Source organism: Mustela nigripes, chromosome 2 (assembly GCF_022355385.1).
Source record: "Mustela nigripes isolate SB6536 chromosome 2, MUSNIG.SB6536, whole genome shotgun sequence".
Classification (NCBI taxonomy): Eukaryota; Metazoa; Chordata; class Mammalia; order Carnivora; family Mustelidae; genus Mustela; species Mustela nigripes.
Genome location: NC_081558.1, coordinates 54020501 through 54048332, shown reverse-complemented (window position 1 = coordinate 54048332; position 27832 = coordinate 54020501). Strand labels below are relative to the sequence as shown.

Below are 27832 nucleotides of genomic sequence, written 5' to 3'. Positions count from 1 at the left end.
GCCCCTTTGAAGAGTTTTCTTAACTTTTGTTGACCTTATTTCCATTATTCTTTTTTCTGTAAGATGATAATGAATCATTTTGGTAATACTTTATATGTGAAAACTTTTCTTCAATATTTGATTTAGGAATTTAGTGTAAAATAATACGTTTAGAAAAATTCTTTCTAAAATGCTTTCTTTTTCCACTAATCAGTGTTTCATAAACTTCTAGGAAACATGCTATCACTTGCTTATGTGTAAAGCATACGCGGTTTATGCAAGTACAGGGTAAGGATTGTGACCCTACACTGAAGCCTTTAATCTAAAGCTTGGAGTGATTGGGGGTACTCACCTGATAGTTTATCTTAAACATTTATCACTTAATGGAGGGACTTCTCTTTTTGGAATGTTTTCTGTGCTAATTTTGCCAATTCTTTTTTTTTTTTTTTTAAGATTTTATTTATTTATTTGACAGAGAGAGAGAGATCACAAGTAGGCAGAGAGGCAGGTAGAGAGAAAGGGAGGAAGCAGGCTCCCTGCTGAGCAGAGAGCCTGATGCGGGGCTCAATTCCAGGACCCTGAGATCACGACTTGAGCTGAAGGCAGAGGCTTTAACCCACTGAGCCACCCAGGTGCCCCTAATTTTGCCAATTCTTATGACAGTGTTTAAAATGCTGGAATTTTAGGGGCGCCTCGGTGGCTCAGTCAGTTGAGCATCCAACTCTGGATTTCAGCTCAGGTGGTCATCTTAGGGTGGTGAGATTGAGCCTGGGGTTGGCCTCTGGGCTGAGTGTGGAGTCCGCTTGAGATTCTCCCTCTCTCCTTCCTTTGCCCATCCCCCTGCTCGCTCTCTCTCTCAATAAATAAGTAAATACATAAAATCTTTTTTTTTTTTTTTAAAGATTTTATTTATTTATCAGAGAGAGAGGGCCAGAGAGCAAGCACAGGCAGACAGAATGGCAGGCAGAGGCAGAGGGAGAAGCAGGCTCCCTGCCGAGCAAGGAGCCCGATGCGGGACTCGATCCCAGGACGCCGGGATCATGACCTGAGCCGAAGGCAGCTGCCCAACCAACTGAGCCACCCAGGCGTCCCAATACATAAAATCTTTTAAAAAAAGAAGGTGCCTGGGGTCCGTGGGTGGCTCAGTCAGTCAAGCGTCTGCCTTCAGCTCAGGCCATGATCCCAGGGTTCTGGGATCAAGTCCCCATCCAGCTCCTGGCTCTGAGGAGAGACTGGCTTCTCCCTCTCCTTGTGCTTGCATGCACACGTCCTGTCTCTCTCTCTCAAATAAATAAATAAAATATAAAAAAATTAAAAAGCTGCTTGGAATTTTATGTGATAGATAATTCTGTGGAAAATGGGCATAGTGCAAAGATACCTAAAATGATTTATTGGCTTCCATTTTAAAACTTCATTATGTGGGCACCTGGGTGGCTCAGTTAAGTATCTGCCTTCGGCCTCAGCTCAGGTCATGATCGAAGGGTCCTAGGATTGAGACCCTCTTTGGACTCCCTGCTCTGCGGGAAGCCTGCTTCTCCCGCTCCCCCTGCTTGTGTTCCCTCTCTTGCTTTGTCTTTCTCTGTCAAATAAGTAAATAAAATCTTAAAAAAAAAAAACCCAAACCTGCCAAACTGTTTAAAAAAATAAAGCTTCATTATACAATTAAGTAGTTAAAGCAGAGTAGAGATACATCTTTGGAATTGTATTATGACTGGAATGGCTATTAGTGGCTTTAAAAATTATGAATTACTTCGTTTATTTCATTGTTACCATTTCTCCTGCTTTATATTCCCAGTCTATTTTCTGATTTATCAGAAAGATATTTAAATTTTAGAATACTTGAATTAGTTTACTAGTTAAAATGTAAACTGACATATACTTCAAATATAATTGTATACCATATAGTGTAAATAGAGCTACTTTTACCTGTATTTTACTTAAAGAGCAGTGAATTGGGAGATTTTATATTTCTCTTACGCATTAAGTCACTGTAAGTTGTACATGGCATTTGGTTTATTTTCTCTTTATCTTTGATATTTAATCTTACTTCTCCTATCCTAGAAAAGTAGAAATAACCTTTTTGAGGAAATGATGAATCCCAGCAGAAAGGTATTCTCCAGAAAAGTTGTATTCGTTAATTGTAAGTAATTTAGCAGTGTGTTGTTGTCCTGTACAAGTCCAGGATAAGCTAATGGGTAAAATATCCAGAATTGCCCCATGCAGGCTCTGCAGAGGATCTCTAGGAATATGGAGTCACTTTGCAAAGAACAAATGAGTAAGATAGTATATAGTCAGTGTTGTTTTAAGTAATGTGAGAGCTCAACAAGCTCTTTCACAGTTGATCTGTACTTTGGAACTTGGGGCTTAAGTTTTGAACACAGTATAACAGTGGTTAAGAGCTCTAGGCTTTGAACTCAGGCTGGAGGTTTAAGGGATATTTAGAAGAGTTCCTGATTATTATAATCAATAGAACCACCATTGTTTGTATAACAGTGTTAATGGGTAACATTTTCTGTCTCAGGCTAACACTGTGTGCTTTCCATATATTATTTAACCTTTACATGTTATAAAACATACCAAGAAGAGAAAAAGAAATACAAGTAAATCTTTAAATTTAGATGTCAGTAAATAAAAGGCTATTTAAAAATACAGGCACCTAAAAAAAAAAAATAACAGGCACCTTAGTATAATCAGGTCATTTATGCCAGATGTCTAGACTTTTAAAGCTCTTGCTGCCAGTTCCTCCTCCTCTCTTTTCAAAACAGGGAGAAATCCAGGGCAGCTAGATAAAATTTTAACAGCATTTTAACTCTAGAGTAGTATCCAGGTTATATTGATGTATAGGAATTCTTTTATATTGACCAATATTCAGAATTAGTCATGGTTCATAATTCAGCAGTGTTCTACTTACATGGAGATTTTTTTAAAAATGTGATGTTTTCTTTTTTTTTTTTTAAAGATTTTATTTTTTCGACACAGAGAGTTCACAAGTAGACAGAGAGGTAAGCAGAAAGAGAGGGAGAGAGGGAAGCAGGCTCCCTGCTAAGTAGAGAGCCCGATGCGGGACTTGATCCCAGGACCCTGAGAGCATGACCTGAGTGAAGGCAGAGGCTTAACCCACTGAGCCATCCAGGCACCCCTTATATGGAGATTTTATCTAAGGTGCATTTATTGCCAACTCTGGGGAGAACATTTTTGGAATGAAGATAAAGAAGAATGACTTAAAAGAAATTTTATATAATCTTCACTGTATTTGTATTAAATTCAGATCCATTTATTGAAGATTATGGGAGCTTTCTGAATAACAGATTTTTTATATATTCTGTATTCTGTATTGTTTAAAGGATAAGAAGAAAGGCCAACTTAGAAAAAGCACTAGAAATATAGCTGCTCTGAGATAATTTAAAGGAAATCACTAAATGATTTATAAATGAAGTAAAAATCTTTTAAATATGAAGACTAATTTAAATTGCATGTGTTAATGTAAGGCATGGTATGTATTTTCCTGTCTTCACATACTGGTGTTATCCATTCCTTGTAAATAATATTTATTTCAAAGTAGTATTATAGTAATAACATTAAAAGTTATTTTATTTTTTTATTTTTTAAAAGGTCTTATTTGAGAGACAAAGAGCATGAATTGGGGTGAAGAGCAGAGAGGAGGGAGAAGCAGGTTCCCTGGCAGGGAGCCCATGAGACTCAATCGCAGGACCTGGATATCATGACCTGAGCCAAAGGCAGATGCTTAACCTACTGAGCCACCCAGGTGCCCCTGAGAATATTTTATTTTTTAAATTAGTGTGTATTGTAATAGAACTGGAATTTACCATCTGAGGGTTTGAAAAATTAATGTTTTCTTTTAAATCGTGACAAAGCCTTTTGAATTTTACCGTTTCTTCTAAAAAAGAAATAGGAATGGTATCTGCTTTAGCCTATCTAATTCTCACAATCCTGTGAGGTAATGGAGAGGAGAGCTGAATAAACTGAAGCGTGTCAAATTGTAAATTCTCTTGACTGAAGTATACTTTCTGAAATCAGTCTCAACCGTAGAGAATGCATTGCTACATTCTCAGAAATTAGCTTTTAGGTAGATTGCTAAAGAAGTTCTTAAAACCTTATCTTAAGGGGCGCCTTGGTGGCTTAGTGGGTTAAGCCGCTGCCTTCAGCTCAGGTCATGATTCCAGAGTTCTGGGATCGAGTCCCACATCGGGCTCTCTGCTCAGCAGGGAGCCTGCTTCCTCTTCTCTCTCTCTGCCTGCTTCTCTGCCTACATGTAATCTCTCTCTGTCAAATAAATAAATAAAATCTTTAAAAAACAACACAAAACAAAAAAAAAAAAACCCTTATCTTAAGACATCAGCATGCTGGTTGCTTTAGGTATGTTTACTCTACCACTTTAATATTTTTAAGTGAAATGTAAGACAGTATTTGAAGTGATCCGAAGGGGCACGTGCACCCGGATGTTTATAGCAGCAATGTCCACAATAGCCAAACTGTGGAAAGAACCTAGATGTCCATCAACAGATGAATGGATAAGAAGATGTGGTATATATACACAATGGAATACTATGCAGCCATCAAAAGAAATGAAATCTTGCCATTTGCGACAACGTGGATGGAACTAGAGCGTATCATGCTTAGCGAAATAAGTCAAGCAGAGAAAGACAACTATCATATGATCTCCCTGATATGAGGAAGTGGTGATGCAACATGGGGGCTTAAGTGGGTAGGAGAAGAATCAATGAAACAAGATGGGATTGGGAGGGAGACAAACCATAAGTGACTCTTAATCTCACAAAACAAACTGAGGGTTGCTGGGGGGAGGGGGGTTGGGTGAAGGGGGGTAGAGTTATGGACATTGGGGAGGGTACATGCTTTGGTGAGTGCTGTGAAGTGTGTAAACCTGGCGATTCACAGACCTGTATCCCTGGGGATAAAAATATGTTTATAAAAAATAAAAAATTAAAAAAAAAAAAAGAATCTGCACAGTAAGAGTGAATCTGATAGCAATGTGGAGAAAGCACTGCCATGGGAAGAAATAAGAAAAAGGAGTTCACATTGGATGTTCTAACAACACTCAAGGCTAATAGTAAGAAAAGCCTGCTTTAATCTGGAGAAAAAAAAGAAAACAGCTAAAAGAAGCTCAAAAATATAGTTGTCAATGGAATCTGACAGTGACTGAATGGCTGGGGTAACATAAAGACCCACACCATGAATACCATTAATTAACATTTATAAAGATTTATTTATTTGACACAGCAAGAGGAAATACAAGCAGGGGGAGAAGCAGGCTTCATGCCAAGCAGAGAGCCCAATGTGTGGCCCGATCCTAGGACCCCAGGATCACGACCTGAGCCAAAGGCAGACACCTAACGACTGAGCCACCCAGGTGCCCCAATTAATTAACTTTATTAAATGCTCAGACTTTTAGATTCTTGTGTGCTGAATTCCTGAAAAGCTTCCTGTTTTAATCAGGATTGTTTAAATTGGTTTTTCTTACCATGGTTCAAATTAATCTAACCCCATCTTTCAGGAAAGGAGCTGTGATAAGATAATGAGAAGTGTTCAGTGAGTGTTCCAGTTCAATCTCCAGAAGTTGGTAGAGTAGCATTTCCAGACAGATGTTTATGCCTCAGATTAGGCTTTAAGGTGGGAGATGGACCTTGCAGCAGAGAACTCAAATCACTTGAAATTATACCCTGAGTACTGGTAGTTAAATTTTCGTAATTGTAGTCTTTTCAGATTTGACTTGTCCTGAGGCTACTTAAAAGTACTTTGTATGTTTTGCTCCCTAATAATCTTGTGGCTTAAACATAGTCTTGTTTTCAAAACATTTTTTATACCATCTGCTAAACCCAAAATGCAAAAACAATGAGACCCTCCCAGGGCTTTTGAAGTTTGTTTTCTAACTTAATGTTTTATCAATCTGGCACTTTATTTTATTCATTTTTGGAAATACCTCTGACTGCATCAGTTCACTGAAACTATTGCTGGAGCTGGGCCACAGGGTGAGAAGGCTGAAATGAATGTGTTGAGTTTAAAATTAAAATACTTTTATTACAACCTGGTATTCTCCTGGATTATGAGCATCAGAATAAATTATACAAGTTTTTTTCCTTTTTCTTTCTTTCTTTCTTTTTTTTTTTTATTAATAGATTTTATTTATTTATTGACCGAGAGAGAGAGAGAGACAGAGAAGTAATACAAGCAGGGGGAGTGGGAGAGGAAGAACCCCACTTAAGGTTCTTAAGTGGGGTTAAGGCTCCCCACTAAGCAGAGAGCCGGATGCTGGGCTAGGTCCTGGGATCATGACCTGAGCCAAAGGCAGACGCTTAACAACTGAACCACCCAGGTGCCCCACAAGTGTTTTTTTCTAAGATCACTTCTCAGCAGTTTATTAGGAATTGTACTAGGAAATAATTTGATTTCTTTAAAATTTTTCACAAACATGATATGGCCCCTATATTTACTACCCTCTTACTTTGATCCTTAACATGTTTACATACCCAGAGTGTAACCTGCTGTAACCGGTTTCTCAGCTGCATGGTGCTTTGTGTAGATTGCATGGGGATTGTGGGAACAGTTCTCAGAACTCTGCAGACTCTCTGGAAATACAGTACAGCTTTTTGCCTTCGTCAATAGAGCTGAAGAAGAGCCGTTGAATGGTAAGTGCTATGCTCTTAATAGCCATTTGATTTCTTGCATGAGGTCAGAAGTGCAATATTATGGAGAGAACTTATACCTTGCTTTACCAAACGTTTATATGTTTAAAAAGTTAATTAATCTTATTTCTGGAAAGTATAAGGAGATGAAAATTACTTCCTTTTGTCTTCAGGGCTTTCTGCTTACCATCTAGTAGAAAGCACATTGGCTTTACTGGTGTGTGTCTATGGAAACCCTCAAGAATGTATTCCTGATTTTATTTTATTTTTTGAGATTTTATTTATTTGAGAGAGAGAGTGCACAAGAGAGCACTAGTGGTGTGAGGGGCAGGGGGCAAAGCAGGCTTTCCGCTGAGCAGGGAGTCTGATGTGTGTGACTTGATCCCAGGCCTCTGGGAGACCTGAGCCGAAGGCAGCTCCTTAATCGACTGAGCCACACAGTTGCCCCTGTGTTCTTGATTTTTTAAAAATGGGGTTTTACTGTAAAAGTTAAGTTTTTCTTAACATTCCTGTATTTTTTAATTATTGAAGGAGTTTGAGAATTTATGTTGAGCTATAGAAATCAGCTGATTAGCTCCTGCCGATAAAACTTCTGACATGCAGGGACTCCTGGGTGGCTCAATTGGTTAAGCAGCTGCCTTCGGCTCAGGTCATGATCCCAGTGTCCTGGAATCGAGTCCCACCTCGGGCTCCTTGCTCTGTGGGGAGCCTGCTTCTCCCTCTGACTCTGCCTGCCATTCTGTCTGCCGGTGCTTGCTGTCTCTCTCTCTCTGACAAATTAAACAAAAAAAAAAAAAACTTTTGACATTCAGTAGTCCCTTGTTTTTATTCACAGAGAAATTCATTTATCCTTTTACTAAAATGAAATATTATTCTTGGGACTTTTGTTATGGCCTGTGGTATTTGAACCATAGCAATACAGAGAAAGTAATGACTACTCTCTGATTATAGAATCATTTGCAAGCATGATGTGAAAATATATCAGCCTCCCCAAAATGTAGCTTTTACACGTTCTGGAAATTGTTGTTCGTTTTTCTCCTTAATTGTACTGAATGTCTGGTTAGTTTTGTGGTTGACAACATCTGTATATGAAGAACTTGTTAAATTAGCATCCAAGAACCTAAACTATAACTAGCATTGTATGGTTATGCTTAAGAAAGCATTCTTCTTTTGGGACATTTACCCAGTATATTTGGGTATTACTGTATTTTCTTTAAGCTGAACTCTTTCCACTTCCACACCTGAAATCCTTCTCTTTCTAGACATTCTTTTGCATTCTATGTGATCTTACGCATATTTAAAAACACAGTTCTGTATTTCTTTAGTAGGGGCACTGTGGTTTAAAACCACTTTTTATTTTCAGGTTTTTTTTTAAAATATTTTATTTATTTATTTGACAGAGATGTAGGCAGAGAGGCAGGCAGAGAGAGAGAGAGAAGGAAGCAGGCTCCCTGCAGAGGAGAGAGCCCAATGTGGGGCTCTATCCCAGGACCCTGAGATCATGACCTGAGCTGAAGGCAGAGCCTTTAACCCACTGAGCCACCCAGGCTCCCCTCGGCGGTATTTCTTTTAAAGATTTTATTTATTTGACACACAGAGATCACAAGTAGGCAGAGAGGCAGGCAGAGACAGAGAGGGGAGCAGCCTACTTGCTGAGCAGAGTCTGATTTGGGGCTCCATCTCAGGACTCTTTGGAGATCATGCTCTGAGCCCAAAGCAGAGGCTTAACTCACTGAGCCCCTCAGGCACTCTTCATCGGTATGTTTTTAGGTAAATTAGATATGTGTGTGTAGGTGAAAATGTTTATTACATGTGCCAGTGCAGGTGAACAGGGATGGTGCTTGGTTTTATTTTTAAAATAAAACAACTGTGAAGAGAAATGCCAAACAACTCTAGTAAATAAAACTTTAGATATAACTCTAGCATTGTAAAATTTCGTAATGACTTCAGTTGGGTGTTAATAGCTGGTTTTTGTCTGTTTGGAATCTGTATGATGAGCTCTCACATGACTTCAGCTGACTGCCAGTAAACGGTTGCATTGTGCATGTTCTACAGTTGCAGAATTCCACAGTTGTCAGTGTTCTAGTCTTTGAGTGTAGCCCCTTAGCATACTGTGATGCATTGTGCACTGATGATTTGTTAGAACTCAGCACTCATTGGACTCAGTTGCCAGCATTTGTTATTTAGGAAATGTCTTAAGGACCTGCTGCTGTATGCCAGACACTGTTTTTGTTTTTAAGATTTTATTTATTTCAGAGAGAGAGAGAACAAGGGAGAGTGAGCATGAGTCGGGGGAGAGGCAGAGGGAGAAGCAGACACCCTGCGAGGCAGGGATCCTGATGTGGGGTTCAATCCCGGGACCCTGGGATCATGACCTGAACCAAAGGCAGACGCTGAGCCAGCTGAGCCACCCAGGCACCTAGATGCCAGACACTGTTAAAGGTGATGGGATTATAAGGGTGAACTGAATTTAGCTTCTTGCAGCATATAATCTATTGGAGAGGCAAATGTTAGTTATTGGGTAGGCAGATAATTAATACAATTTCAAAGTATTCTATTAAGTGGTGTAAAATATTGTGAAAACTATAAAGCTGAGCAAAGTGAGGAATGATAGGGAGGGGCAGAATATACTTGAAAAGGAGATGGTCAAGGATAGTTTATTTGGAAAACTAATAAAGAAGCATGTTCCATATTAGAAAGTTTAGTATTTGTTAGGTTATCATGACTGGAATCATGGTAAGATGTTAAAGTTAGAAAGGTCAATAAAGTTCCTATCATTGAACTCCATATTTACAGAGTACGTAACTTGAGGTCCAAAAGGGTAGTGACTTATTTATGGTCTAGGTTGCCTAGTTTAGATTTAAACTCATTTAAGGCAAAATTATGTAACTTTTTAAAGGTTTTATCTTTAATTGAAACAAAGAACATCTTCCTCAGAGTTATGTGGATTAAATGAAATAGTGGACAAAGACCTATGACCTATATGTATGCTCAGGGCCCAACTCACAGTAGTTGCTTGGAAGATGCTGAGTTTGTTTCTCTTTATCTGTCAAGTCTTTTTTATTATGTCTCATATTTTACTTTTTGGAAATTTTATTTCCCTGGTCCTCATAACAGATTGTTCCAGAGAAGCAACTGAACAAGAAAACTTCTGGTATCATGACTCCTGCCTGCTCAATAGGGCTTTTGTCTTCCTAGGATCATCCTCTGAGATTTGCTAGAAAACAGAGCCACAAGGGCTTAAGAAGACCTATGTTACTTGCTTGATTTGTCATGGGTGGGTGTTGTATGAACAGTGTTAATGTTTGAGAAGCTTGAAGTATTACTTGAATTTTGGTTGTACCATTTTTAAAGATTTTATTCATTTATTTGAGAGAGAGAGAGCATACATGTGCAAGCATGAGGGGGGGGAGGGGCTAAAGGAGAGGGAGAAGTAGTCTCCCCACTGGGCAGGGATCTGAGATCACAACCTGAGCACACGTGCTTAACCAACTGAGCTACCCAGGTGCCCCTTGGTTGTACCATTTAAGAATATGCCCAGTAGGCCAATTTGAGGATATTTCTCTAAATTCCCTCCTTTAATCCCTTGATTTCGATAATTGTTACCTGCAAACTACTGAAGTAGACACTTATTTCTGTCATCCCCCCAGCCCATGGTAACTATCCCATATTTTTCTCTGAGGAACTGTCAACCCTTATTCCCTATTATATAGCCATTCAGTTTTTGTTTGTTTGTTTTACGATTTATTCATTTGAGAGTGTGTGCCTGTGAGTGAGAAGAGGAGCAGAGGGAGAGAATCTCAAGGCAGACTCCCTGCTGTGCCTGGTGAGGGACTCATCTCATGACCCATGGGATCATCACCTGAGCTGAAACCAGGAGTCAGACGGATGCTTTAACTTACTGAGACATTCAGGTACCCCACAGCCATTCGGTTTTAATGACATTGACCTCATCCTTAGCTTTAGGGGAGAGTTTGATTAGCTTAAAGCAGTAAGTAAAGCCCAACCATTTGGACATAATGATTTGCTCACAGTGACTCACTGAAGGTCAGTGAGATGTGAAGTCATGTTTGGGGGTTCTTTATTCCAGAGATCTTCCTTGATAAATGCTGTTTACCTCCTAGAGTGAGGTGAGAATGCATGTAGCTCTCAGAATCTACTTGTAGTCACTAGTACTTAAGGCTTAGGATTGGGGATTGCTAGCTTTAGAACAAAACAAACACCAAGGAAGGCAGAGAGAAGAAAGCAGGAGAAACCAGATCATTAGTGGTATTATTGGATCAAGCTTTCCTGAAGCCGTTCTATCTTGGGTCTTGTTAGTTAAATGACCCACTAAGTTCTTTTTATTTATGCTGTTTGAGTTGGGTTTTCTGTTACTTGCAACCTCAAAACTTTTAAATAATAGTACTCAGCTTACCACTAAACCACCTATAATTCACTTTAAATATCTGCGACCCTGTACTTAGGAAAATCAATTCAAAGAGTAAGCTGCTAGGTGAATTAAATTTGTCAGCAAGTACTGGTTGAGTTGCTCATCCATTCTTTTATTCAGTGTATGTTGGAGCACCTGCTCTCCCAGACCCCATGCAAGGTGAAGGAGCTGAAGATTGGTTCCTGCCCTCAGGGAACTTACAGTTTAGAGGAGGCAAGTAATAGTTAATTAAGTAATTGTCAAGTAATAGTTAAGTGTCTTTCTTCTTGAAATAAGCTTTTCCCCACCATTGTTTCAGTTGCCTTTGTTTCAGAATGTACCGCTCTGGCTCTGTCTCATTTGTATCTCTTTATTATAATATTTCTACCTTACAGTAGAGTATATAGTTTTACTATAGTTAAATAATATGTATATATCTCCTACCTCATTTGTTAGTCTCTATAGAAGTATAATGGGTAAATATACTTGAGCTGTTAAAAACTCTGTTGCTGGTATATAAAATAGTAAGTCAGAAATGAGCAAAGGAAGAGCTGTGTTTCTAATTGCTGTTGCTACTTTTCCTAGTGGTACTGGATTCCTTATGGATCATGCATTGCTTTCAAGTGTCTATAGCAGCTAAGGATGTGCCCCAGAAAGATGTAAATGTGCACATGCTCTAGATTCTATATTCAGTTTCTGGGAGTTCTTGAATTCGCTAAAACTCCCAGAGATTGAACTTTCAGAAGTTAAAACTCTCAGAGGTCTCAAGTTAACCTCCATACCTGCCACTAAATGATGCTCTAGTTTTTAAGCTTGCTAGTGAGCATAATATACCACCCCAAACTAACTTCAGCTTCCCTGAAAAATTTGTAATATAAGAGGTGCACAATTTTTGCTTACTTTCAGAGTGCTGTGTACTAGATGATAATCTGGGTACTTTACATACTTTATCTTATTCTTCACTGTGATTTTGTACTGTTTGTGTTATTACTGTTTTAATTTTATAGCTGAGGAACCTTAGACCCAAGTAGTTTAAAATAAGTTGCCCAAGTTTAGATAAGCCTGTAGTGAAGTTGGATTTCAAACCCAGTACCTTTCCTCTTTCCACTAACTGTTCTGCTTCTTAAGTAATTGATAGAAAGTGCTTAGTTTGGTCCCAGAATGTAGTAAGCAGTCAAATTGTTGCTGCTTGTTAGTCATTTATTTAGCAGATTTTTTTTTTTTTTAACTTCTTAAGGATAGAAATTTTTTTTTCTTAGGACTGTTAGATGCAAGGAACAGTATCCTTTTCAAACTAGATTAAATATAATAGTGAATTTTGTAGGTGGATACTGTGGTTTGGGGCAAAAAATGTTGCAGGATGTATGAGTAGAGTCAGGAAATAGCTCAGAAACCCAGATGGCCTCCTGAGATATTGCAAACCTGCCTCTTTGTTAGGTGACAGCTTTATTGAGATATCACATACCATGCAATTCACCCATTTAAAGTATATAATTGATTGTATTTTAACAGTTGTGTAACCATCACCACAGTCAGATTTAGAACATTTCCATCACCCCCATAAAGAAACCCCTTAGCTATAACCCTCCAAACCTCTATCTCCCGAGCCCTAATCTACTTCTTGTCTTTATGTGCTTATCTGTTCTGAACTTTTATATGAATGGAATCATGTATTATGGATTTTTATGATCGACTTACATCATCATCCATGTTGAGGCATGTATCAGTATTTCATTCCTTTTAATGATTAAGTAATATTGCATCACTTGGATATCCCTTCCTCTGTTGATTGGATGTTTTTTGCTATTAGGAACAGTGCTGCTGTCTAAGGTTCTAATAACCTAGTAGTGCAACCTAAAAGCCTATAATTCTAGTCTGTAGAAAAGAGAGAAGCCTGATGTTTTTTATTGCTCTGGGCAGTCTTTTGGAAGAGAAAAGAATAATTTTTATTAGGTTTATTTAGAAATACTGGAAGTAGCAGGTGGATACTTAAAAAAATTTTTTTTAAAACATTTGGAGTCCCCAGGGATTGCAAGATTCTAAGCTAGGAGTGGAACGTATATAGTCCTACCCACCTCAATTATCCTATCCACCTCAATTATTAGATGAAACCGGGGAGGTATATGGGTTTCCCCAGTGCCTCTAAATTTAGTATCTGTGATTTTAATTTTTTTTTATATGTAATAATCAACATGCTATTAATAACAGTAGGTTTAGGCAACTGTAAATGCTCTTTTTTTTTTAACTTTTTTTTATGGTAAAATAATACGTAACATAAATTTACTGCCTTAATTATTTTTATGTGTATAGTTCAGTGGCATTAAGTATATACATACTCTGCAACCATCCACCACTGTCTATCTCCAGAACTTTTTCATCATTGCAGACTGAAACTCTGAATTCATTGAACTCCCCGGTACTACCTACCCTTGCTGCCCCTGGCAACTACAATTCTTTTTATTTCTATGAATTTGACTAGGTATGTAATATAAGTGGAATCATACAATATTTATTTTTATTTTATTTATTACCATTAATTTTTTATTATATTATTAATGTGGGTTTTGAACCCATGACCCTGAGATCAAGAGTTGCATGTATTAGTACTTCATTTCTTTTTTAATGACTAAGTAATAGTCCATTGTTTGGATGTACTACATTTTATTTTTCCATTTATGAGTCTGTGAACACTTGAATTGTTTTTTGTTTTGTTTTGAACGCTTGAATTGTTTCCAGCTTTGGCTTTTAGGAATAATGTTGTTATGAACATGGGTGTGTGTATATAATTTTTGAGACCCTGCTTTTAATTCTTGTGATACTATTCAGAAGTAGACTTGTTGAATCATAGAGTAATTCTATTTTTAATTTTTTGAGGAACTGCCATACTGTTTGCCTTAGTGGCTGCGAATTTTACATTCCTACCAGCAGTGCTGCATAGAGGGTTCCAAGCCCTCCACACCCTTGCCAAGACTTCTTTTTTCTGTCTTTCTGAGTAGTAGCTATTCTAATAGGTGTGAAGTGGTATTTTGTGGTTTTGATTTGCATTTCTCTAATAATTAGTTGATGTTGAGCATCTTTTTGTATTCTTTTTTTTTAAATTTTTTAATTTTTTTATTTTTATTTATTTATTTGACAGAGAGAAATCACAAGTAGATGGAGAGGCAGGCAGAGAGAGAGAGAGGGAAGCAGGCTCTCTGCTGAGCAGAGAGCTCGATGCGGGACTCGATCCCAGGACTCTGAGATCATGACCTGAGCCGAAGGCAGCGGCTCAACCCACTGAGCCACCCAGGTGCCCCTCTTTTTGTATTCTTTTTGGCTCTTATCTTCTTTGACAAAATGTCTATTCAAATTCTTTGCCAGATTTTAAAATTTGGTTGTCTTTTAAATTATTGATTGTAGGAATTCTATATTCTCTAAAATATTCATATTATATATGCAAATCCCTTTCAGATATATTATTTGTAAATATCTTCTCCCATTCTTAGGGTTGTCTTTCACTTTCTTTATGGTGTCTTTTGAAGCACAGACGTTTTTAATTTTGATGAAGTCCAGTTTATTTTTTCTTTTGTTGCTTGTAGTTTTGGTGGTATATCTTAAGAAGCAACTGCCAAATCCAGGATCATGAAGATTTACTCCCGTGTTTCTTCCTAAGAGTTTTATAGTTTCAGAGTTTTAGCTCTTACATTTAGGTCTTGAACCATTGGGTTAATTTTTGTATATGCTGTGAAGTAGGGCCCCACCTTTATTCTTTCGCAGGTGGATACCCAGTTGCTACGACATTGAGTTATTTGGTACCTTTCTCAGTTCTGTTCCACTTACCTGTATGTCTATTCTGACAACACCATACTTGATTATGGTAGCTTGGTAATAAGTTTCGAAATTAAATTGTGACTCCTTTAACTTTGTTTTTCTTTTTCAGGATTGTTTTGGCTATCCTGGGTCCCTTGAGTTTCCATTTGAATTTTAGGGTCAGCTTGTCAATTTTTTTTTTTTAAAGATTTTTTTATCTTAACAGAGACAGAGAGAGAGAGGGAACACAAGCGGGGGGAGGGGCAGTGGGAGAGGGAGAAGCAGGCCTTCCCCTGAGCAGGGAGCTGGATGTGGGACTCTGTCCCAGGACCATGGGATCATGACCGCAGCCGAAGGCTAAGTGCTTAACTACTGAGCGACCCAGGTGCCCCAGCTTGTCAATTTTTATGAAGAAGTGTATTCTGGTAGGAATTGTGTTGAATCTGTAGATAAGTTTGGAGAATATTGCCATCTCACTGGTAAACTGGCTTTACTGTTATGGACCTACATGGACCAATTGAGTTTATGTGTTTTCATTTCAAAGGACCATTCTGTTTAGTCTCTCAATTTCATATCAAGTCCCAGCTTGGATCCTTGCTGCATTCAGTTGTAGTGGGACCTAGAGGGACAGAACCATGAATATGAAAATATAGCTGCTCTGGGCTTATTCCTGTGGGTGAAGGAGGGAAGTTCTCAAAAGAGGAGTGTGGGTTTGAGAAATAGCATAGAGTTGTCCAGCACAGTTTTCACTAATGGAGGCAGTAATTCAGGGTAGAAAGGCTCTGGAACACTTGGAAAGTATAGTAGAATAGAGTCTTGCAGTACATCTATGGTTGAGGCAGGAGGAACAATAGAAGCCAGCAAAACAGATAGCTCTTAAGAGAGAGAATTGGAGACAGAAGAAACGCCTGGAAATGTAGTATAATGGAAGTCTGTCTATGTCTTTAAGTTTGTTTTCTTTCTTTCTTTCTTTCTTTCTTTCTTTCTTTCTTTCTTGAAGTATAATTGGCACACAATGTTACATTATTTTCTGGTGTATAACATAGTGATAATATGTCATGCTATGTTCACAAGTGAACTACCATCTATCTCCATACAATGCTATTATAATACCATTGACTATATTCCCTATGCTATACCTTTTATCCTCGTGACTTATTCATTCCATAACTGAAATGAAAGGCTCTTTAGGAGGAAAGCAGAAGGAGCATTAGTCTGAGAAAAGCTCTAGATTTCATTGCTAGGATTTTATTGATGACCAGACTTGCTTAAAACCCTGACCGATAAGTAATGGCAAAGTACAAGCTCATTTATTTAAAGAACATATTGCCTGTTTTAGACAAAAATGTTCAATATAACTACCCATCAGAGAAATGCAAACCTAAACCACAGTGAGAGGGGCACCTGGGTGGCTTAGTTTGTTAAGTGTCTGCCTTCAGCTTAGGTTATGATCCCAGGACCTTGGAATTGAGTCCCATATTGGTCTCTCTGCTCAGCGGGACTCTTGGTTCTCCCTCTCCCTCTGCCCCTACCACCTGGGCTCATGTGTGTGCATGTGCACACTTGCGTTCTTTTCTTAACTTTCTCTCAAATGAATAAATAAAATCTTAAAAAAAACACACCTCACTGTGAGATTATCACCTCATAGCCGTCAGAATGGCTGTTATCAACAAGACATGATTTGGGGTGCCTCGGTGGCTCATTCGTTAAGTGTCTGCCTTCAGCTCAGGTCATGATCCCAGGGTTCTGAGATCAAGCCCCACTTTGGGCTCCCTGCTCAGTGGGAAGCCTGCTTCTCCCTCTCTCACTTCCTCTGCTTGTGTTCCCTCTCTCGCTGTGCCTCTCTGTCAAATAAATAAAATCTTAAAAAAAGACGCGATTTAACAAGTGCAGGTGAGTATGTGGAGAAAAGGGAGCCCTCATACTTTGTTGGTGGGAATGAAATTTGGAACAGCCACTATGGAAAATAGTATGGAGGTTCTTTAGAAAATTAAAGGTAGAACTACTAAATGATTCAGCAGTACCACTTCTGGGTATTTATAGGAAGAAAATGAAAACACTAATTTGAAAAGATATGCACCCCTATGTTCATTGCAGCATTATTTACACAATAGCCAAGATAATGGAAGCAACCTAAGTGTCCATCAGTAGATGAATAGATAAGGAAGATGTGGCATGCACATGTGTGCCCACACACAGGTATTATATTACTCAGCCATAAAAAGGTATGAAATGTTGCCATTTGTGATAACATGGATGGACCTAAAGGGTGTTATGATAAGTAAAATAGGTCGGGCAGAGAAAGACATATACTATATGATTTCACTTACATGTGGAATCTAAAAAGCAAAACAAATGAACAAACAGAAATAGATTCATAAATATGAAGAACAAAGTGATGGTTTCTGGAGGGGAGAAGAGTGGGGAAATGGACCAAATAGATGAAAGGGATTAAGAGGTACAGACTTCCAGTTATAAATAAGACATGGGATGTAATGTATATGGTATAGGGAATATAGTTAGTAATATTATAAAAACTATAGATGGTGACAGACTGTAAATAATCTTACACAGTGATCATTTCATAATGTATATAAATTATGAATTACTATGTTGTATACTTGAAATTAATATGGTATTTCAAATATACTTCAATAAACAAAAAATATATTGCCTTTGCTAGACTAGTGTTTTACCAACTTTAATTATTCCTGTACTACCTTCCTTTTCCTAGAACGGAGAATCATAATATTACTTACTTAATATTCTATTTTAAATAGCTCATGTTTAAAAATTAAGTATATTTATAGTACTTCTCTTTTTGTTTAAGGTTTATTTATTTGACAGACATAGATCACAAGTAGGGAGAGAGGCAGGCAGAGAGAGAGAGAGGAGGAAGCAGGCTCTCCACTGAGCAGAGCACCCGATGTGGGGCTTGATCCCAGGACCCTGGGATCATGACCTGAGCAAAAGCAGAGGCTTTAGCCCACTGAGCCACCCAGGCGCCCCAGTACATTTATTTCTTAAAGGAAACTTTAAAACACTACCATATATAGAAAACCCATACAGGCATTCCTGCCACAATTGTGTTAAATGTTCCTGAAAATCCATAAATTTTGTCAAATCATATACCAAAAATAACAGGGCTTGTAGGTGAAACGAGGGCACACGACCTAATATCTATTCAATTTAAGACTCCTAGTATAAATGTAAATTCTAACAAATATTAGCATAGTTCAAAAAATAGTTTAAATTCTTTATAAACATATACCATAATAAATATAGTATTTTTTTTTTTTTTAAGAATTTTAACTTAAAAAGATTAAAGTAGTTTGGCGCTGTTGAGTTAACAGAGTTAAGGGTTGAATGTTATCATCCTGAGCAAAGAAGCAAAGAAGGTGGAAGTTTCTTTGCTGGAGATGTGATGTATTGAGGGTGAATGGATGTGACTCAGTGTCGCATATTGATTTATTTTCGCAAAAATGGGTTAAAAGCACTTTTCCAAATACATAGTCAAAATGAGCCCAGAAGAAGCTGCTAGGAGAATAAGAATCACACGTAGTACTAGATTAAAGAAACAGCAGTGTTAATTTTTATATAGATAGATGGTCTGTCAGTGGCTTTGAGTTGGAAATCCTTTTTAAATTATTTCTTATTAAAAAAATTAGGAAGTGCTAAAGAAGTATTAAAGATACCAAACTGAGACTTTTTCCTTCTCATGATCTTTATCTGTTCTGTCATATCTACAAGTTTCCTAAAATAATTTTATAAACTGTGAATAATAATATAGGCCATACTTTGAGAAACCCTATGCTGTTAAGACCCTTTTATTCATGTTGTTCAGCTACCTAGAGTATCTTAAGAGCCAGCACAGGTCTCACTACCTCCTCCATAAGAGTGTACTTAGGGGTGCCTGGGTGGCTCAGTCGTTGAGCGGCTGCCTTTGGTTCAGTTCATGATCCCAGGGTCCTGGGATGGAGTTCTGCATCAGGCTCCCTGCTCAGCAAAGAGCGTGCTTCTCCCTCTCCCTCTGCCTGCTGCTCTGCCTACTTGTGCTCTCTATCTCTCTAATAAATAAATAAATAAAATCTTAAAAAAAAAAAAGTGTGCTTAAAGGGATATAGGATCATGTAAAACTTTAAAAATGTGAACTTTTCTCCTACTTTTTCTCTGTCAATTCTCTGAAGAAAAGAAAAAAAAAGCCATCATGTGGATGAGAGCTGTTGGTGGTAGTTTGAGCTTGCTAATCATGTAATTATGGCTTCTTTTTTTTTTTTTAAGATTTTATTTATTTGAGAGAGAGTGAGTGAGCTTGGGATGGTGGTAGGGGCAGAGGGAGAAGGTAAGACAGATAATCTGCTGAGCAGGGGAGCAGGGAACCTGACAAGGAGTGGGGGTGGGGGGGGAATGCTCCGTCTCAAGACCCTGAGATCACGACCTGAGCTGAAGGCAGATGCTTAACTGACTGAGCTATTCAGGTGCCCTGTAATTATGGCTTCTTGTCCCTGATACACAATTGTTATCTAGGGATTTCCTCCTCCACTGACCTCTGGGTCTTTCCTTTGTGGATGCCATTTCCTAGATCTCAACTTTTTCTCTTTGTTGATTTACTATTACTTATCTAACAAATTCCTTGAGAAAAGGATCATGAAGAGTATAAACACTTTGTAATTTGAATATCTGAAAATAGCTTTCTTTTTTTTGAGAGTTTGGCTGGTTATTTTAACTTAGAGATAATTTTCGTTTAGAATTTAGAAGGCTTTGTTACATTATGTCTTTCCATTGGGAAATTTGAAGCCATTCTTTTCTTCCTTTTTAAAAAGCTTTTAGGGCACCTGGGTGGCTCAGTCAGTTAAGTGTCTGCCTTCCGCTCAGGTCAGGATCCCAGGGTCCTGGAATCGAGTTCCACATCAGGCTCCCAGGCTTGGTGGGGGGTCTTTTGCTCCATCTGCCCCTCTCAACTCTTCATGTGCACATGCACACATTCTTCTCTCTCTCTGTCTTTCTTTCTTGCAAAAATAAACACAATTAAAAAAAAAAAAAGTAAAAGATTTTATTTTTTAAGTAATCTCTACACCCAGCATGCGGCTTGAAACCATGACCCTAAGATCAAGAGACATGTGTTCCACTGACTGAGTCAGCTAGGCTCCCCTGAAGCCATTCTTATTCCTGATCCTTAATTTTTTTTTTCTCTAGAAGTTCATAGGATCTTCTGGTCTCCCATTGTAAAATTTAATATGCAAGGCATTTGATCAGCTAATTTTGATAACTCCAGTTAATCTGATAGCTCAAGTCATTTAGTTGTGGGTTTTTTCTCTGTTGTGTTTTGGTCTTTTTCACACATGATAGAGGCGTTCCTGAAATGTCTGGCAATCCTTAGTAGTCTGTATTTTTATTTTTAAAAGGATAGGATTAAACAGCCGATTGAAATCTTTGAGGGCAGCGGGTTATGCATGTTGTCTTTGAGTTTCATTGTAAGGTAGGGGAACTCGTTTCAGTTTCATTGGACCTTGTTGCTCAGCTATGGAGGAAGCTGTTGGTCTCTGTATTGAGTTAGCATTGTTTTCAGAATGGCATGCATGCTTTCACCTGTACCCGGCATCTCCCACTCTAGAGAACTTCCTTTTTACCTTTTCCAGGAATAAACCCGTCTTGCTAGAAGGGTTTCAGAGAGCTCTTTGGGGACTAGGCTGTTGAGTTCTACTTTTCTTCGAAGGAGTATAAAAAAGTACGAAATAATCTCACTCAACATTTAACTTGTTGATGGAAAGCTGACCTAGTATGAAATTCTTACAAATATTTCACCTACTGATACTGGTTTTATCAGTCTTTATCTTTACCCTTTCTAAACTTTTAGAAGCTTTTGTCACTTCTAAGAAGTTGATGTAGCATCACAACTCTCCTTTTCTGGGTTAAACCTACCCTGACGGAAAAAAAATTGATACGACAAAATAGTGGCCAATTCCTTCAGAAAATAAACTTAGCTTAAAAACAAAGTCACTTGGACGCCTGGGTGGCTCAGTGGGTTACGCCGCTGCCTTCGGCTCAGGTCATGATCTCAGGGTCCTGGGATCGAGTCCCGCATCGGGCTCTCTGCTCAGCAGGGAGCCTGCTTCCTCCTCTCTCTCTCTGCCTGCCTCTCTGCCTACTTGTGGTCTCTCTCTGTCAAATAAATAAATAAAATCTTTAAAAAAAAAAAAAAGTCACTCAAGGCCAGTTTTTTTTTTTTTTCTTTAAGATTTATTTATTTATTTATTTGACAGAGATCACAGGTAAGCAGAGAGGCAGGCAGAGAGAGAGAGGTGGAAGCAGGCTCCCTGCAGAGCACAGAGCCCGATGTGGGGCTTGATCCCAGGACCCTGGGATCACGACCTGAGCCGAAGGAGAGGCTTTAACCCACTGAGCCACTCAGGCGCCCCAAGGCCAGTTTTAAAATACTAAAAATATGACAGTAGCAGCGCTCATATGTCATGGTTTTTTTTTACTTAGTAATTCCATTCCTAGGGTGTTAGACAAAATACTATATATGTGAAAGTGTTTATTTCAAATTCACAGCTAGGACAAATAAGGTACACTATTGTTTGTAAGATGGGTTCTGTTTTCAGAGATTTTAAAATTTGAAAAAATATGTGACTTAATAGTAAGAATTACATCCAACACAATGGAGTATAATTATCAAATATTTAAAATTAGATTGGAAAGAGAATAACATAGCACAGGATTTGGTTAAAAAATGCAGTTGTGCATATATATGGACAAGGATTAAGGCCATAACTAGCTCCAAGGCACCATTGCTAAATAATAAAAGGTCCATAGCTCATATAGCAGGACTGCCTCCTTTGTATGAATAAGGAGAATCCCTTTCCTCTGACTGATGCTATCTGAGTACCAGGCACATTGCTTAGCAAGTGAAGCATGGGCTGAATTTATACCCTCTCTCATTTCCTATGGTGTGTATCCTTAGGTAAGGCAGAAGCTTTATCATTTACTATGTGAAAGGCACAGTGGTAAGTGCTTTACAAAGATTGGACAATTTTCATATAACAACTCATTGAAGTAAGTATTATTACCTTCTTTTACAGTTAATTCTTCAGCTCAGGCATCTTCTGAACTCCATAATTATGAGCCTACTGCTTGTGTAGTTAATTCGCAGTGTAGCAGCTGGAGTAGTAGTTTAACACCTAAGACAGATGCTGTGCCTTCTCTGCTCAGAACCTTTCAGTGGCTTCGCATTTCACCCAGTAAAAGTGAAGTCCTTACTGAGACCTATAAGGTAGTATGTTATCTGCATTGTCCCCCATCCCTTCAACTGTACTTTGACTTCACTGAATTTTAGGATATCTTTGCTGTTCTTTGTACACAGGACACCCCTGCTTTATGGTTTTCTCTGGCTGTTCCCTGTACCCTGAATGTTCTTCCAGCTGTCTGCAAACCAAACTCCCTGACTTCCAAGTCTTGGCTTAGCTGTTACCTCCTCATTGAGGCCTACTCTGACTATTATAAATTGCAGCTTGCCTCTGTTCCCCCCGTAGTGATTATAACCCACTATTATATTATCTAATTTATTTTACTATGTGTCTCTCTGATGGATGATATACTTCTAATACCAGGGATCTTTGTGGCTCATTCAGTGAGTTAACCTAAGCTACTAGAGAAGCACCTGGTACATAATGGGTGTTCAATAATGTTTATTGCATGAATGGTTGAGTGAAAACGGTGTGGGAGAAATTAAGCATTTTGACAAAGTCCACACAGCCAATAAAAGGTGGTAGCCAATAAAAGGTGGTATGTATTGTGTTTCTACTCTTAGAAGATAATATCCAAAGAATGTGTTAGGATGAGTAAGATTATGGAAAACTTTTTTCTTTTATCTTCCCTGTCCAAATTTAATTTTTATTGTAAAAATAAAGATAAGTTACCAGAGTAGAAGGAAAAAGCCAGCTATCAGGAAGCTAGAGCAGGCAGCCACAAGGTTGAAATCTGGCACCTCATCTGAGGAAGAGCTTGTCTCACAAATGAACTGATCTTATCTGCCTTAAGAACAAAGAATGATGGTGTGATAAAGTCCTGGTAAACGTTGTTTGACCTTAGATATTTTGTGAATACTCTTGGCTCTCTCTGTAACCTTAGACAATTTCATTTAACCTTTTTGGTCCTTCAAAATCAGGGTAACAGTTTCTCTCAGAGTTGTTGGGAGGATTAAATGATATGGTTTATAAAGAACTGATACTATGTACTTATTGAAATGTAAAGAGCTACATATTATTCATAATGCTGTATGTTCTTAATAGTGTTGTACACATGGAAATGTAAATAACTCAATAGCTATTAACCACTATCATCATTATCTTTATTGCTGCTGCTTATTTGCTATAGAATTTTTAGAAATTTTAGAAATATTTGATGTGTGTATCTTGTTACCTAGTGAGTTTTGGCACGTGGCAAAGTAGAGAGCAAACTAATACTGTTACTGTTCAGATAACTATAACAGGCCTTGTTAAATATGTGTGTTTTCATGAATGCTTGTTTTTGGTTCTAATTTTATGTTACATCTCATAAATAGCCATTGTTTCCTTAATTTACATAAATTTTAGATTCTCTAACTACCATCCATTGGTTTTAAAGTCTTGGTTGAGTAATTCCTGTGGATCAGGTGTCCTGCTAAGTTCTGGGAGAACAGAGAAGGCATGTACTCTCTCTTTAAGGAGTTTACAGGTGGGTAGGGAGGCAGACATGTAAATAAGTATAATACAAGAGGGGAGGTGCTATTAATATTTATTTAAATAATATGACTATGAAAAAAAGTAGGGAGTAGTAAATTCTTTATGATTAGGGAGTAAAGAAGGGAGGCTTTATGAGGGAGAATTTCAGGTGCTTGCCTAAAGAATATTAAGGACCAAAGCCTCAATAGAGGCTTTGAGAATAAAATTCTTGTGAAGGGCTGCCCTCAAAGACTTCTGGAAACCATCTTTATACATTTTAAGATTTTCATACTGTACCAGGACTTCAATCTCTGAAACAATTCAGAAGAGACTTTTTTTTAAAGTTGCAAGATTGTAAGTAAGTATAATCTTTGTTGTATGTGCTCTAGAGAGGGATTTAAATTGGGGAAGCAGTCTGCAGTAAATTCAGTGAAATAGTTAACACCATACTCTCATTTGGTGTTTTCTTTGAAAGGTGAAAAAAACATCATCTCAGCAGGCAGGAAACGGAAGGCCTCATGACAACAAAGATCATTATAAGAAGTGATAAATGAGAATGTAGGGGAAGGGCTAATTTTAGAGAGAGATGAATATTAGAAATTCAATAATTTGGGGTTGGGGGCACCTGGGTGGCTCAGTGGGTTAAGCCTCTGCCTTCTGTTCAGGTCATGATCTCAGGGTCCTGGGATAGAGCCCTGCATCAGGCTCTCTGCTCAGCGGGGAGCCTGCTCCCCCCTCCCCCACCTCTCTTGCCTACTTGTGATTTCTCTCTGTCAAATGAACAAAATCTTAAAAAAAAAAAAATTCAGTAATTTAGTAAAAGACTATATAGTGTAAGAACCATGGGTATATTCCTTCCATGCCTTAAAAATGGCATATTAGGGGCACCTGAATGGCTCAGTGGGTTAAGCCTCTGCCTTCAGCTCGGGTCATGATCTCAGCAGAGGGCCTGCTTCCCCCTCTCTCTGTCTTCTGCTCTGCCTATTTGTGATCTCTCTCTGTGTCAAATAAATAAAATCTTAAAAAAAAAAAGGCTTATTATTGGGGTGCCCAAGTGACTCAGTTTATTAAGTGTCTGATTCTTGGTTTCCACTCATCGTGATATCAAGGTTGTGAAGTTGAGCCCCGTATTGGGCTCCACACTGGACATGTAGCCTGCTTGGGATTCTCTTTCTCCCTGTCCCTCCCCCCATCTAAAAAAATGGCATATTGCTTAAAAGTTAGTGAACCATGTACCCAATCAGCATTGGAGAATGGTCTCAGATTACTGTCAGTGTATCCATTAAAATGGATATCTTCACAGTAAATTTGAGTGATAAAGTCACAAAATGACTGAAAGTGAGAAAAGAATGAAAATTTAATATACTAAGTTTTTTGAGTACACATAGCAATGAAGTACATGAAAATGGAAGAATTACATGAAGTAGGAAAGCTATTTCTAAATGTAAGATAGTATATAGCACACACATGGTTTATTGGGAGGGCTAAGAAAGACACTTTAAGATTAGATGGATCCTTTAAAAAGTGATCATTCAAGGGTAAGAAGATGTATTTTGTGGGTTAATGCATTTAGAGAAATTGATTTAAGATGGTCTAGGGATTCTGGGCTTTCAAACTTAGTGGTCCACACTAAACAGTACTTAAAAAAATTTTTTTTATTGAAGTAATCACCACACCCTATGTGGGGCTCGAATTTACAACCCCGAGGTCAGCAGTTGCTTGCTTCTCTGAGCCAGGCAAGCACCCCAAAATGTATGTTTTTATAATGTGCGTGTACCTGAATCAAAGATTTCTCAAAATAGAACTTATCTGTACTATGTGTGATACATTCTGTTCTTATTTTTGAAGAAAGCTGGTCATAACTCACCAAAATGATTTCCTAACCACTAATGGAACATACCCCATAGTTTGAAAAAGTACTGAGTTACAGTCTAGGAAAAAAAAAAAGCCTTGAGTTTTTGAAGTCTCTTCTCTGAAGAATCTGGCTGTAAAGGTACTGATCTTGGGGTGCCTCGCAGGCTCAGTTGATTTTGGGGTTGTGGGTTCAAGCCCCATGCTGGGTGTATAGATTACTTAAAGTCCTTTAAAAAAAAAAATAGAGGTACTGATTCTGTCCCTTTTTGAAACCATATTGGTGCTATTTTAGTTATACCACAAAGAGGGTTCAGGCTGTTTCACCAAACAAGTGTTGAAGGTCAGAGAACTTCTGTGATTAAGAAAGCTGCTATTCAGTATATATGAAGAAAGTTATCTGAAAAAACATTTTAATCATTGGACAGAAATAAGCTTTTGAAATTAGGTTCCATATAAACTCTTTGTTACCAAAGTTATCTTCAAATGGTGTACTTAAATCCTCTTTTAAACAACATACTTTTAGTAAGAGTTGAAAAATTTGCATAAATACCAAGAAATGCATTATGAACAATTTTATCTTTTTTTGTGTTTTACTTTTGACACTAAACATGTATAGTTCTTTCTTTCTTTATTATTTTTAAAAATTTATTTGTTTTGGAGAGAGACAGGGAGAGAGAATTTCCAGCAGACACCCTGCTGAGTGAGGATCCTGATGTGGGGCTCAGTCTCATGACCCTGAGATCGTGACCCAAGTCAGAATGAAGAGTTGGGACACTCAACCAACTGATCCACCAAGGTGCCGTTATAGTCCTTTAAAGTATTTTTAAAAATTTATTGCTGACAAGATAACATGACATTAGCCTCATTCTCACATTATGGAGAATAACTTAACATTTTAACAGTGAAACTGGATACTTTCCCCCCTCCTTAAATGTAAAAATGTATAAACTACTAGTTTTTTTTTTCTTTTTTTAAGGTTTTTTTTTATTTATTTGACAGAGACTGCTAAAGGGAGAGCGAGCCAAGCAGGGGGAGTAGCCCACGGAGAGGGAGAAGCAGGCTCTCCATTGAGCAGGGAGCCTGTTGTGGGACTTGATCCTAGGACTCTGGGATCATGACCTGAGACAAAGGCAGACGCTTAACTACTGAGCCACCTAAGGGACCCCTAAAATACTCCCTATTTAAAACTTAAAAGTTTTCTTTTTAAAAAGCTTTCTTGGGGCACCTGGGTGGCTCAGTGGGTTAAAGCCTCTGCTTTCGGCTCAGGTCATGATCTCAGGGTCCTGGGATCGAGTCCCACATCGGGCTCTCTGCTCAGCAGGGAGCCTGCTTTCCTTCCTCTCTCTCTGCCTGCCTCTTTGCCTGCTTGTGATCTCTGTCTGTCAAATAAAAAAAAAAAAAAAAAGCTTTCTTGGGCAAAACAAAGTAGGATTTTAAATAACTTTTCATAGTGTTTTTCCTAGAAAAAGTCTGGTTAAATTCTTTTTATTTTTAAAAATATTTAATTGAAGTGTAATTGACATACAGTATATTAGTTTCAGGTGTTACAGCATAGTAAACGGACATTTATATTCATTACAAAGTGTTTACCATGGTAAGTGTAGTTACCACCTGTCACCAAAGTTATTACAGTATTATTGACTGTATTCCCTAATGTTGTACTTTTCTTTCCTGTGACTTACTTATTTTATTTATTTATTTTTTATTTTTATTTTTTTTTTAAAGATTTTATTTATTTGTCAGAGAGAGAGAGAGGGAGAGAGAGCGAGCACAGGCATACAGAATGGCAGGCAGAGGCAGAAGGAGAAGCAGGCTCCCTGCCAAGCAAGGAGCCCGATGTGGGACTCGATCCCAGGACGCAGGGATCATGACCTGAGCCAAAGGCAGCTGCTTAACCAACTGAGCCACCCAGGCGTCCCTGACTTACTTATTTTATAACAAAGTTTGTTTTTTTTTTTTTAAAGATTTATTTATTTATTGGACAGAGAGATCACAAGTAGAGAGGCAGGCAGAGAGAGAGAGAGAGAGAGAGAGAGAAGCCGACTCCCTGCTGAGCAGAGAGCCCGACGCGGGCTCGATCCCAGGACCCCGAGATCATGACCTGAGCCGAAGGCAGTGGCTTAACCAACTGAGCCACCCAGGCGTCCCTGACTTACTTATTTTATAACAAAAGTTTTTACCTTTTTTTTTTTTTTTAAAGATTTTATTTATTTATTTGACAGAGAGAAATCACAAGTAGATGGAGAGGCAGGCAGAGAGAGAGAGACGGAAGCAGGCTCCCCGCTGAGCAGAGAGCCCGACGCGGGACTCGATCCCAGGACCCTGAGATCATGACCTGAGCCGAAGGCAGCGGCTTAACCCACTGAGCCACCCAGGCGCCCCAAGTTTTTACCTCTTAATGCCTTTCACCTGTTTGGCCCATTCTACCACTCCCC

The 27832-nt window shown here is 38.4% G+C and overlaps 1 protein-coding gene across 8 annotated transcripts in view; it reads left to right on the top strand.

The window, feature by feature from the left end:
* RAF1 (Raf-1 proto-oncogene, serine/threonine kinase) overlaps window positions 1–27832 on the top strand; it is an 86621-nt gene that overhangs the window by 14467 nt on the left and 44322 nt on the right. The window contains exons 2-4 of one of the 8 annotated variants that reach the window (XM_059390360.1): window positions 6490–6644; window positions 10399–10555; window positions 11194–11286. The exons of 4 other annotated variants lie outside the window; for them this stretch is intronic. The gene's annotated coding sequence lies outside the window, so the exon portion shown is untranslated. Of the gene's footprint in view, window positions 1–6489; window positions 6645–10398; window positions 10556–11193; window positions 11287–14236; window positions 14342–27832 lie in introns of those variants that run through there. 3 more of the 8 variants (XM_059390361.1, XM_059390362.1, XM_059390364.1) reach the window with 3 other exon arrangements.